The sequence below is a fragment of the Vicugna pacos genome, unplaced genomic scaffold (genome assembly GCF_048564905.1).
Source record: "Vicugna pacos unplaced genomic scaffold, VicPac4 scaffold_20, whole genome shotgun sequence".
In the NCBI taxonomy this organism is placed as follows: domain Eukaryota; kingdom Metazoa; phylum Chordata; class Mammalia; order Artiodactyla; family Camelidae; genus Vicugna; species Vicugna pacos.
The window spans coordinates 52,225,447-52,240,914 of NW_027328741.1; positions in this window are offsets into that span (position 1 = coordinate 52,225,447).

Sequence of the window (15,468 nt, forward strand, 5' to 3'; positions counted from 1 at the left end):
GCAGAACAAAGAATTTAGAATATACAATACAGAAGACAGAATATAGTTTTTAGAATATAGAATGTAGAACACAGAATATAGAATATAGAAAACGGAATGCAGAATATGGTATGTAGAATATGGAATGAAGAACACAATGTAAAGAATAGAGAATAGAGAATATAGAACCCAGAATTTAGAACACGGATGTAGAACACAAAATTTAGAATATAGAATTCAGAATACTGAATATAGAATTTAGAATATAGAATATACAACTCAGAAAATAGAATAGAGAATATAGAAACCAGAATTTAGAAAATGGAATGCAGGACACAGAATTTAGAATATAGAATACAGAAACTTCAATATACAATTCAGAATATAGAATGTAGAACACAGCATATAGAATATAGAATAGAGAATATAGAAGCCAAAATTTACAGCATGCAATGCAGAACACAGAATTTAGAATATAGAATACAGACCACTGAATATAGAATTTAGAATATAGAAGGTAGAACACAGAGTTCAGAATATAGAATACGGAATACAGAATATAGAATTTAGAATATAGAACGTAAAACACAGAATATAGAATATGGAATACGGAATGCAGAATATAGAATACAGAATATAGAATGTAGAACACAGATTATACAATATGGAAAACAGAATAGACAACCCACTATTTACAACATGGAATGCAGAACACAGAATTTAGAATTTATAATACAGAATACTGAATATAGAATTTAGAACATAGAAAGCGGAACACAGAATTTAGAATATAGAATACAGAATACTGAATATAGGATTTAGAACATGGAATGCAGAACCCAGAATTTAGAAAATAGAATAAAGAATACTGAATATAAAATTTAGAATATAGAATGTAGAACACAAAATATAGAATATAGAATACATAATGCAGAATATAGTATACAGAATATAGAGATTAGAAGACAGAATATAAAATATGGAAACAGAATACAGAACCCCGAAATTTGAACATGGTATGCAGAACACAGAATTTAGAATATTGAATACAGAATAATGAATATAGAATTTAGAGTATAGAATGTAGCACACAGAATATAGTATATAGAATATAGAATATAGAACCCAAAATTTAGAACATGGAATGCAGAACACAGAATTTAGAAAATAAAATACAGAATACTGAATATAGGATTTAGAACACAGGATATAGAATATAGAATACGGAATGCAGAATATAGAATACCAAATATAGAATATAGAACACAAAATATAAAATATGGAATACAGAATACATAACCCAGAATTTAGAATATGAAATGCAGAACACTGAATTTGGAATATAGAATATAGAATTTAGAATATAGTATGTAGAATATAGAATGAAGAACACACAATATAGAATATAGAATAGAGAATATAGAACCCAGAATTTGGAACACGGAATGAAGAACACAGAATTTTGAATATAGAATATAGAATTTAGAATATACAATGTAGCACACAGAATTTTGAATATAGAATAGAGAAAACTGAATATAGAATTTAGAGTACAGAATGTAGAACACAGAATATAGAATATAGAATACATAATGCAGAATATGGAATAAAGAATATAGAATGAAAAACTCAGAATAGAGAATACGGCATAAAGAATATACAATACACAATATAGATTGTAGAACACAGAATAAAAAAAATGGAAAACAGAATACCGAAACCAGAGTTTAGAACATGGATTGCAGAACACAGAATTTGGAATATAGAATACAGAATACTGAATATAGAATTTAGAGTATAGAAAGTAGAACACAGAATCTAGAATATAGAATACGGAATGCAGAATATAGAATACAGAATATAGAATGAAAAACACAGAATAGGGAATACAGCATAAAGAATATACAATACAGAATATAGAATGAAGAACACAGAATATAAAAAATGGAAAACAGATTACAGAAACCAGAATTTAGAACATGGATTGCAGAACACAGAATTTAGAATATGATATACAGAATACTGAATATAGAATTTAGAACATAGAATTCAGACACAGAATTTAGAACATAGAATAAACAATACTGAATATAGAATTTAGAATATAGAATGTAGAACACAGAATATATAACATAGAATAGAGAATATAGAACCCAGAATTGAGAATATGGAATGCAGATCACAAAAATTATAATATAGAATACAAAATAGTGAATATAGAATTTAGAATATAGAAATAGAACACAGAATATAGAATATAAAATACGGAATGCAGAATAAAGAAGGTAGAATATAGAATGAAGAACACAAAATATAGAATATAGAATAGAGAATATAGCAACCAGAATTTAGAAATGGAATGCAGAACAGAGAATTTAGAATATAGAATTCAGAAAACTGAATAAATATTTTAGAATATAGAATGTAGAACATACAATATAGAATATAGAATACGGAATACAGAATATACTTTGTAGAATGTAGAATGAAGAACACAAATATAGAATATATACTACAGAGAATAGAACACAGAACTTAGAACCCGGAATGCAGAACATAGAATTAAGAATATAGAATACAGAATATTGAATATAGAACTTAGAATATAGAATGTAGAACACTTAATAAAGAATATAAAATACCAGAATACTGAATATAGAATTTAGAATGTAGAATATAGAACACAGAATATAGAATATAGATAAGAAAATATAGAACCCAGAATTTAGAACATGGGTGCAGAACACAGAATTTAGAATATAGAATACAGTATACTGAATACAGTATGCAGAATATAGAATGTAGAACACAGAGTATAGAATATAGAATACGGAATACAGAATATAGAATATAGAACACAGAATATGGAATATGGAAAACAGAATACAGAACCCAGAATTAAGACCATAGAATGCAGAACACAGAATTAATACTTTAGATTACAGAATGCTGAATATAGAATTTAGAACATAGAATTCAAAACACAAAATATGGAATACAGCATACAGAACGCAGGATTCAGAACATGGAATTCAGAACACACAATACATAATATAGAATAAAGGAATAGAATGTAGAATATAGAATGTAGAACACAGAATATAGAATATAGAATACAGAATGCAGTATGCAGAACTTAGAACAAGGAATTCAGAACACAGAATATATAATAAAGTATACCAAAATATTATGTGGTATATAGAATGATGTACACAGAATTTATAATATAGAATACAGTATATAGAATGTACAATACAGAATGTAGAACACAGAATATTGAATACAGATTACGGAATACAGAACCGAGAATTTAGAACATGGTAATCAGAACGCATAATATAGAATATAGTATACAGAATACATAATATACAATGTAGAATACAGAATGTAGAACACAGAATATAGAATATAGAATACAGAATGCAGAAACTTGATTATACAAGTTGTAATTCAGAACACAGAATTTAGAATATAGAGTGCAGAATACAGAATATAGAATATAGAATTTACATTGTTGAACACATTATATGGAATATTGTATACAGAATACAGAATATAGAATGTAGAATACTGGATGTAGTAAGAGAATATGGAATTCAGAATACAGACTACAGAACACAGAATTTAGAACATGGAATTCAGAACACAGAGTTTAGATTATAGAATATTGAATACTGAATATAGAATGCATAACACAGAATATACAACACAGATTATAGAATATAGATTACACAATGCAGAACACATTATTTAGAACATGGAATTCAGAAAACAGAATTTAGTATATAGAATACAGTATACAGAATGTTGAATATAGAATGTATAACACAGAATATAGAATATAGAAAACAGAATACAGAATTCAGAGTTTAGAACGTAGAATTCAGAACACTGAATTTAGAATATAGAGTACAGAATACAGAATATAGAATGTATACTTTAGAATGTACAAAACAGACTATAGAATACAGAATACAGAAACCAGAATTAAGAACATTGAATGCAGAACACAGAATGTAGAATATAGAATACAAAATAGAGAATGTAGAATAGAGAATGCAGAACACAGAATAAAGAATAGAGAATGAAGAATACAGAACCCAGAATTTAGAACATGGAATGCAGAACCCAGAATTTAGAATGAAGAACACAGAAATAGAATTTAGAATACGGAATGCAGAATATTGAATACAGAATATAGAATGTAGAACACAAAATATAAAACATGTAAAACAGAATACAGAACCCAGAATTTAGAACATGGAATGCAGAACACAGAATTTAGAATATAGAATACAGAATAATGAAGATAGAATTTAGAATATAGAATGTAGAACACAGTATAAAGAATATAGAATACGGAATTCAGAATATAGAATTTAGAATATAGAATGAAGAACACAAAGTATAGAATATAGGATAGAGAATATAGAAGCCACAATTTAGAACATGGAATGCACACCACAGAATTTAGAATATAGAATACAGAATACTGAATATAGAAATTAGAATATAGTATGTAGAACACAGAATATAGAATATAGAATACAGAATAAAGAACCCAGAATTTAGAACATGGAATGCGGAACACAGAATTTAGAATATATAATACAGTATACTGAACATAGAGTTTAGACCATAGAATGCAGAACACAGAATTCAGAATATAGAATACAGAATACTGAATATAGAATTTGGAATATAGAAAGTAGAACACAGAATATATAATGTAAAATACGGAATGCAGATTATAGTATGCAGAATATAGAATTTGGAAAATAAAAGGTAGAACACAGAATATATAATGTAGAATACGGAATGCAGAATATAGAATGCAGAATATAGAATTTGGAAACAGAATATAAAATATGGAAAAGAGATTATAGAACCCAGAAATTAGAACATGGAATGCAGAACACAGAATATAGAATATAGAATACAGTATACCAAATATAGTATTAAGAATTTAAAATGTAGAACACAGAATTTAAAATAAAGAACACAGAATAATGAATATAAAATTAAGTATATAGAAAGTAGAACACAGAATATAGATATGGGAATAGAGAATTTATAACATGGAATGCAGAACACAGAATTTAGAATATAGAATACAGAATACTGAACATAGAATTTAGAATAGAGAAAGTAAAACATAGGATATAGATTATAGAATAGAGAAATTAGAACATGGAATGCAGAACACAGAATTAAGAATATAGATTACAGAACACTGAAAATAGAATTGATATTATACAATGTAGATCACAGAATATAGAATATGGAAACAGAATACAGAAATCAGAATTCAGAACATGGAATGCTGAACAAAGAATTTAGAATATAGAATAAAGAATATAGAAGCCAGAATATACAACATGGAATACAAAACACAGAATTTAGAATATAGAATACAGAATACGGAATATAGAATTTAGAATATAGAATTTAGAACACAGAATATAGAAAATAGAATACGGAATTCAAAATTTAGTATGAAGGATCTAGAAAGAAGAACACAGTATATAGAATATATATAAGGGAATATAGAACCCAGAATTTAGAAATTGAATGCAGAGAACAGAATTAATAATATAGAATACAAAATACTAAATATAGAACTTAGAATATAGAAAGAAGAACACAGAATACAGAATATAGAAAAGACAATTTACAACATGGAATGCAGAACACAGAATTTAGAATATAGAATACAGAATACTGAATATAGAATTTTGAAAATAGAAGGTAGACCACAGAATATATAATGTAGATAACGGAATGCAGAATATAGAATACAGAATATAGAATGTAGAATACCGAATATAAAATATGGAAAACAGTGTATAGAAACCAGAATTTAAAACATGGAATGCAGAACACATAATTTAGAATATAGAATACCGAACGCTGAATATAGGATTTAGACTATAGAAAGTGGAACACAGGATATAGAATATAGAAAAGAGGATATAGAACCCAAATTTAGAACATGGAATGCAGAACAGTGAATGTAGAATATAGAATACGGAATACTGAGTATAGAATTTAGAAAATAGAATGTAGAACACAAAATATAGAATATAGTATACGGAATGCAAAATATTGTATGTAAAATCTAGAATGAAAAACACACAATATAGAATATAGAATAGAGAATGTAGAAACCAGAATTTAGAACATGGAATGCAGAACACAGAATTTAGAATATTGAATACTGAATACAGAATATATAATTAAGAATAAATAAATTAGAACACAGAATATAGAATAGAGAATTTAGAACATGGAATACAGAACACAGAATTTAGATTATACTATACATAATACTGAATATAAAATTTAGAAAATAGAATGTAGAACACAGAATTAAAATATGGAAAACAGAATATAGAACCCAGAACTTAGAACTTGGAATGCAGAACACAGAATTAAGAGTATAGAATACACATTAATGAATATAGAATTTAGAATATAGAATGTAGAACACAGAATATAGAATATAGAATATACAATAGAGAGTATAGAGTCGAGAATTTAGAACATGTAATGCAGAACACAGAATTTAGAATATAGAATACATTATACTGAATATAGAATATAGAATATAGAATGTAGAACACAGAATTTAGAATATAGAATACTGAATGCTGAATAAAAAATTTACAATATACAATGTAGAACACAGAATATAGAAAATAGAAAAGAGAATATAGAACCCAGAATTTAGAACATGGAATGCAGAACACAGAATTAAGAATATAATATACAGAATACTATATAAATAATTAAAAAATTCTTGTAGAACACAGAATATAGAATATGAAAGACAGAATACTGAATAAATAATTAAGAATATAGAATGTAGAAAACAGAATAAATAATAGCTTAGGAAATATTGAAGCCAGATTTTGGAACATGGAAAGCAGAACTAAGAATTTAGAATATAGAATACAGCATACTGAATATACAATTTAGAATATAGAATGTAGAACAGAGAATTTAGAATATAGAATAAAGAATACTGAATATAGAATTTAGAATATAGAATGCAGAACACAGAATATAGAATGTAGAATACAGAATATAGAATCCAGAATAAAGAACATGCTATGCAGAACACAGAATTTAGAATTTAGATTTAATAATACTGAATATAGAATTAAGAATATAGAATGTAGAACACAGAATTTATAATATAGAATACAGAAAGCTGAATATAGTATTTAGATTATAGAATGTAGAACACAGAGTATAGAATATAGAATATAGATTGTAGATCCCAGAATTTAGAACATGGAATGCAGAACACAGAATTTAGAATATAGCATACGGAATGCTGAATATAGAATTTAGAAATAGAATGTAGAACACAGAATATTGTATATAGAATACGGAATGCAGAGTATAGAATACAGAATATAGAATGTAGTAAACAGAATATAGAATATAGAAAAAACAATACAGAAAACAGAATTTAGAACATGGAATGCAGAACACATATTTAGAATATATAATACAGAATACTTAATAAGCAATTAAAAAATTGAATGTAGAGGACAGAATATAGAATATAAAATACATAATACTGAATATATATCTTAGAATATAGAATGCAGAAAACAGAATAAAAATTTAGCTTTGTGAATATTGAAGCCTGATTTTGGAACATGAAAAGCAGAACTCAGAATTTAGAATAGAGAATACAGAATACTGAATATACAACTTAGAATATAGAATGTAGAACACAGAATTTAGAATATTGAATAAAGAATTTTGAATATAGTATTTAGAATATAGAATGTAGAATACAGAATTTAGAATGAAGAATACAGAATTTAGAATCCAGAATAAATAATATGCTATGCAGAACACAGAATTTAGAACATAGATTAAATAATACTGAATATAGAATTTAGAATAAAGAATGTAGAACACAGAATTTATAATATTGAATATAGAAAGCTGAATATAGTATTTAGAATATAGAGTGTAGAACACAGAATATAGAATATAGAATATAGTTTATAGATCATAGAATGAAGAACATGGAATTCACAACACAGAATTTAGAATATAGCATACGGAATACTGAATATAGAATTTAGAATATAGAATGTAGACCATAGAATATTGTATAAAGAATAAGGAATGCAGAATATAGGATACAGAATATAGAATGTAGAAAACAGATTATAGAATATGGAAAAAAGAATACAGAAACCCAATTTAGAACATGAAATGCAGAACACAGAATTTAGAATATATAATACAGTATACTGAACATAGAATTTAGAACATAGAATGCAGACCACAGAATTTAGAATATAGAATGCAGAGTACTGAATATAGAATTTATAAACAGGAAAGCAGAACACAGAATTTAGAACATGGAATGAAGAACACAGAATATAGAATATAGAATACAGAATACTGAATATAGAATTTAGAACATAGAATGCAGAACACAGCATTTAGAATTTAGAATACAGAATACTGAATAAAGAATTTAAAATATAGAATGTAGAACACAGAATATAGAATATAGAATACGGAATGCCGAAAATAGAATACAGAATATAGAATATAGAACACACAATATAGAATATGGAAAACAGAATACAACAACCCAGAATTTAGGACATGTAATGCTGAACACAGAATTTAGAATGTAGAATACAGAAAACTGGATATAGAATTAAGATTATAGGCTGTAGAACACAGAATATAGAATAAAGTATACGGAATAGAGAATAAAGAATGTAGAATATAGAATGGAGTACAAAAAATATAGAATGTAGAGTAGAGAATAGAGAAGACAAAATTTAGATCATGGAATGCAGAAAACAGAATTTAGAATATAGAATAAAGAATACTGAATATAGAATGAAGAACACAGAATATAAAATATAGAATGGAGAATATAGAACCCAGATTTAGAAAATGGAATGAAGAACACAGAATTTTGAATATAGAATACTGAATACTGAATATAGAATTTAGAATATAGAATGTACAACACAAAATATATAATATAGACTACAGAATGCAGAATATACTATATAGAATGAAGAACACAAATTATAGACTATAGAGTAGAGAATATAGGACCCAGAATTTTGAAACATGGAATGTAGAACACAGAATTTACAATATGGAATAGAGAAATCTGAATATAGTATTTAGAATATAGAGTGTAGAACACAGAATATAGAATATAGAATATATTTTATAGATCCCAGAATTTAGAACATGGAATGCAGAACACAGAATTTAGAATATAGCATACGAAATACTGAATATAGAATTTAGAATATGGAAAGTAGAACACAGAATATTGTATATAGAATAAGAAATGCAGAATGTAGAATACAGAATATAGAATGTAGAAAACAGAATATAGAATATAGAATACAGAATACAGGATCCAGAATGTAGAACATGGAATTCAGAACAAAGAATTTAGAAATTAGAATACAGAATCTAGAATATACAATGTAGAATACAGAATGCTGAACACAGAATATAGAATATAGAATTCAGAATACAGAACCTAGAAATTAGAACATGGAATTTAGTGCACAGAATATAGAATACAGAAATATAAAGTAGAATATAGAATATATAACACAGTATATAGAATACTGAATACAGAACACAGAATGTAGAATACATATTGTAGAACACAGAATATAGAATATAAAATACAAAATACAGTACCCAGAATTTAGGACATGGAATTCACAACACAGAATTTATTATATAGAATAAAGAATACGGAATATAGAGTGTAGAACACAGATTATAGAATATAGAATACAGAATTCATAACACAGAATATAGAACATGGAATGCAGAACAAAGAATTAAGAATATAGAATACAGGGTACAGAATATAGAATGAAGAATACAGAGTATAGAATACAGAATACAGAATAAGAAAGTAGAATATAGAATGCAAGAACACAGAATATAGAATGCAGACTACAGAACGCAGAGTTTAGAATATGGAATTCACCACAGAGAATTCAGAAAATAGAGTTCAGAATGCACAATATAGAACGTAGAATATAGAATGTAGAACACGAAATACAGAATACGGAATGCAGAATATAGAATGTAGAATATAGAATGGAGTACACAAAACATAGAATATAGAATAGAGAATATAGAAGCCAGAATTTAGATCATAGAATGCAGAAAACAGAATTTAGTATATAGAATACAGAATACTGAATATAGAATTTAAAATATAGAATGTAGAACACAGAGTATAGAATAGAATAAGAAATACTGAATATATAATTTAGTATATAGAATATACAACACAGAATATAGAATACAGAATACGGAATGCAGAATATAGTATACAGAACATAGAATGAAGAACACAGAATATAGAATAAGAAAAACAGAATACAGAACCCAGAATTAAGAACATGGAATGCCGAACACACAATTTAGAATATAGAATACAGAATACTGAATATAGAATTTAGAACATAGGATGCAGAACACAGAATTTAGAATATAGAATACAGACGACTGAATATAGAATATAGAACATGGAATGCAGAACTCAGAATTTAGAATATAGAATACAGAATACTGAATATAGATTTTATACCACGGAATGCAGAACCCAGAATATAGAATATAGAAAACGGAATACAGAATATAGAATTTAGAATATAGAATGTAGAAAACAGAATATACAATATAGAATATAGAATATAGAACCCAGAATTTAGAACATGGAATATAGAACACACAATTTAGAATTTAGAATACAGAATACTGAATAAAGAATTTAGAACATGGAATGCATAGCACAGAATTTATAATATAGAATACAGAAAACTAAATATAGGATTTAGAACATGGAATCCAGAACACAGAATTTAGAGTATAGAATTCTATTTACTGAATATAGAATTTAGAACATAGATGCAGAACACAGAATTTAGAATATAGAATAAATAATACTGAATATAGAATTTAGAATATAGAATGTAGAACACAGAGTATAGAATATAGAATACGGAATGCCGAATATAGAATACAGAATATAGAATATAGAACACACAAAGTAGAATATGGAAAACAGAACACACAACCCAGAATTTAGGGCATGCAGAACACAGAATTTAGAATATAGAATACAGAACATTGATTATAGAATTAAGAATACAGATTGTAGAACACAGAATATAGAATATAGAATACGGAAGGCAGAATAAAGAATGTAGAATATAGAATGGAGTACACAAAATATAGAATATAGAGTAGAGAATAGAGAAGACAGAATTCAGATCATGGAATGCAGAAAACAGAATTTAGAATAGAGAATAAAGAATACTAAATATAGAATTTAGAATATAGAATGAAGAACACAGAATATAAAATATAGAATAGAGAATATAGAACCCAGATTTAGAAAATGGAATGAAGAACACAGAATTTTGAATTTAGAATAGAGAACACTGAATATAGAATTTAGAATATAGAATGTACAACACAAAATATAGAATATAGACTTCGAGAAGCAGAATATAGTATATAGAATGAAGAACACAAATTATAGAATATAGAATAGAGAATAGAGAATCCAGAATTTAGAACATGGAATGTAGAACACAGAATTTATAACATAGAATACAGAATACAGAATATAGGGTTTAGAATATAGGATGTAGAACACAGAATATAAAATATACAATACGGAATACAAAATTTAGTATGAAGGATCAAGAATGAAGAACACAGAATATAGAATATATAAATGAGAATATAGAACCCAGAATTTAGAAATGGAATGCAGAAAACAGAATTAAAATTATAGAATACAAAATACTGAATATAGAATTTAGAATATAGAAAGTAGAACACAGAATACAGAATATAGAAAAGACAATTTACAACATGTAATGCAGAACACAGAATTTAGAATATAGAATACAGAATACTGAATACAGAATTTTGAAAATATTAGGTTGAACACAGAATATATAATGTAGAATACTGAATGCAGAATATAGTATACAGAATATAGAATGTAGAACACAGAATATAAAATATGGAAAACAGAATATAGAACCCACAATTAAAAAATGGAATGCAAAACACATAATTTAGAAATAGAATACGGAAAGCAGAATATAGTATTTAGACTATACAATGAGGAACACAGGATATAGAATATAGAAAAGAGGATATAGAAACCAGAATTAAGAACATGGAATGCAGAACAGAGAATTTAGAATATAGAATACGGAATATTGAATATAGAATTTAGAATATAGAATGTACAACACAGAATATAGAATATAGTATACGGAATGCAAAATATTGTATGTAAAACCTAGAATGAAAAACACACAATATAGAATATAGAATAGAGAATGTAGAAACCAGAATTTAGAACATTGAATGCAGAACACAGAATTTAGAATATAGAATACAGAATACAGAATATATAATTAAGAATATATAAAGTAAAACACAGAATATAGATTAGAGAATTTAGAACATGGAATGCAGAACACAGAATTTAGATTATAGAATACATAATAATGAATATAGAATTTAGAGTATAAAATGTAGAACACAGAATATAGAATATAGAATATGGAATGCAGAATATAGAGTACAGAATATAGAATGAAGAACACAGAATATATAATACGGCATAAATAATATACAATACAGAATATAGAATGAAGAACACAGTATATAGAATATGGAAAAAAATACAGAACCCAGAATTTAGAACATGGAATGCAGAACACAGAATTTAGAATATAGAATGCACAGTACTGAATATAGAATTTATAAAAAGGAAAGCAGAACCCAGAATTTAGGACATGGAATGCAGAATATAAAATTTAGAATATAATATACGGAATACTTTATAAACAATTAAATAATTCTATGTAGGACAAAGAATATAAAATATAAAATACATAATACTGAATAAATAATTTAGAATATATAATGTAGAAAACAGAATAAAAAAAAATCTTAGAAAATATTGAAGCCAGTATTTGGAACATGGAAAGCAGAATTCAGAATTTAGAATATAGAATACAGCATACTGAATATACAATTTAGAATATAGAATGTAGAACACAGAATGTAGAATATAGAATAAAGAATACTGAATATAGAATTTAGAATATAGAATGCAGAACACAGAATATAGAATGTAGAATACAGAATATAGAATCCAGAATAAAGAACATGCTATGCAGAACACAGAATTTAGAATATAGATTAAATAATACTGAATATAGAATTTAGAATGTAGAATGTAGAACACAGAATTTATAATATAGAATACAGAAAGCTGAATATAGTATTTAGAATATAGAATATATAACACAGAGTATAGAATATAGAATACAGATTATAGATCCCAGAATTTAGAACATGGAATGCAGAATTTAGAAAATAGAATATAGAATACAGACCACTGAATATAGAATTTAGAATATAGAATGAAGAACACAGAGTTCAGAATATAGAATACGGAATACAGAATATAGAATTTAGAATATAGAATGTACAACACAGAATATGGAATACGGAATGCAGAATATTGAATACAGAATATAGAATGTAGAACACAGATTATACAATATGGAAAATAGAATAGAGAACCCAGTATTTACAACGTGGAATGCAGAACACAGAATTTAGAATTTATAATACAGAATACTGAATATAGAATTTAGAACATAGAATGTGGAACACAGAATTTAGAATATAGAATACAGAATATTGAATATAGGATTTAGAACATGGAATGCAGAACCCAGAATTTAGAAAATAGAATAAAGAATACTGAATATAAAATTTAGAATATAGAATGTAGAACACAAAATATAGAATATAGAATACATAATGCAGAATATAGTATACAGAATATAGAAATTAGAACTCAGAATATAAAATATGGAAACAGAATACAGAACACCGAAATTTGAACATGGTATGCAGAACACAGAATTTAGAATATACAATACAGAATACTGAATATAGAATTTAGAATATTGAATGTAGAACACAGAATATAGAATATAGAAAAGACAATATAGAACACAGAATTTAGAACATGGAATGCAGAACACAGAATTTAGAATATAGAATACAGAATACTGAATATAGAATTTGGATAATAGAATGAAGAACACAGAATATAGAGTATAGAATACGGAATGCAGAATATAGTATACAGAATATAGAATATAGAACACAGAATATAGAATATGGAAAACAGAATACAGAACCCAAAATTTAGAACATAAAATGCAGAACACAGAATGTAGAATTTAGAATACAGAATACAGAATATAGAATTTAGAAAGTAGATATAGAACACAGAGTATAGAACATAAATACAGAATGCAGAATATAGAATGCTGAATAAAGAACTAAGAACAAAAATATAGAATATATAAAAGAGAATTTAGAACCCAGAATTTAAAAATTGAATCAGAACACAGAATTTAGATTATAGAATACAGAATACTGAATATAGAATTTAGAATATAGAATGTAGGAAACATAATATAGAATATATAACACGGAATGCAGAATATAGAACGTACAATATAGAATGAAGAACAAAAAATATAGAATATATAATAGAGAATATAGAACCCAGAATTTAGAACATGGAATTCAAAGCACAGAATTTAGAATATAGAATACAGGAAAATGAAAATAGAATTTTGAATATAGAATGTTGAACACAGTATATAGAATATAGAATACGGAATGCAGAATATAGAATGTAGAATATAGAATGAAGAACACAGAATATAGAATAGAGAATAGAGAATAGAGAACCCAGAATTTAGAACACGGAATGAAGAATACAGAATTTTGAATATAGAATATAGAATTTAGAATATAGCATGTAGAACACAGAATTTTGAATATAGAATTGAGAATACTAAATGTAGAATTTAGAATATTGAATGTTGAACACAGAATATAGAATATAGAAAAGAGATTCTAGAACCCAGAATTAAGAACACGGAATAAAGAACACAGAATTTAGAATATAGATTATAGAATTTAGAATATAGAATGTAGAACACAAAGTATACAATATTGAATAGATAATGCAGAATATATTATACAGAATATAGAAATTAGAACACAGAATGTAAAATATGGAAACAGAATACAGAATCCCGAAATACGAACACGGTATGCAGAACACAGAATTTAGAATATAGAATAGAGAATACTGAATATCGAATTTAGAATATTGAATGAACGACACAGAATATAGAATATAGAACACAGAATTTAGAACATGGAATGCAGAACACAGAATTTAGAATATGGAATACTGAATACAAAATATATAATTAAGAATATAGAAAGTAGAACACAGAATATAGAATAGAGAATTTAGAACATGGAATGCAGAACACAGAATTTAGAATATAGAATTCAGTATATTGAATACAGTATGCA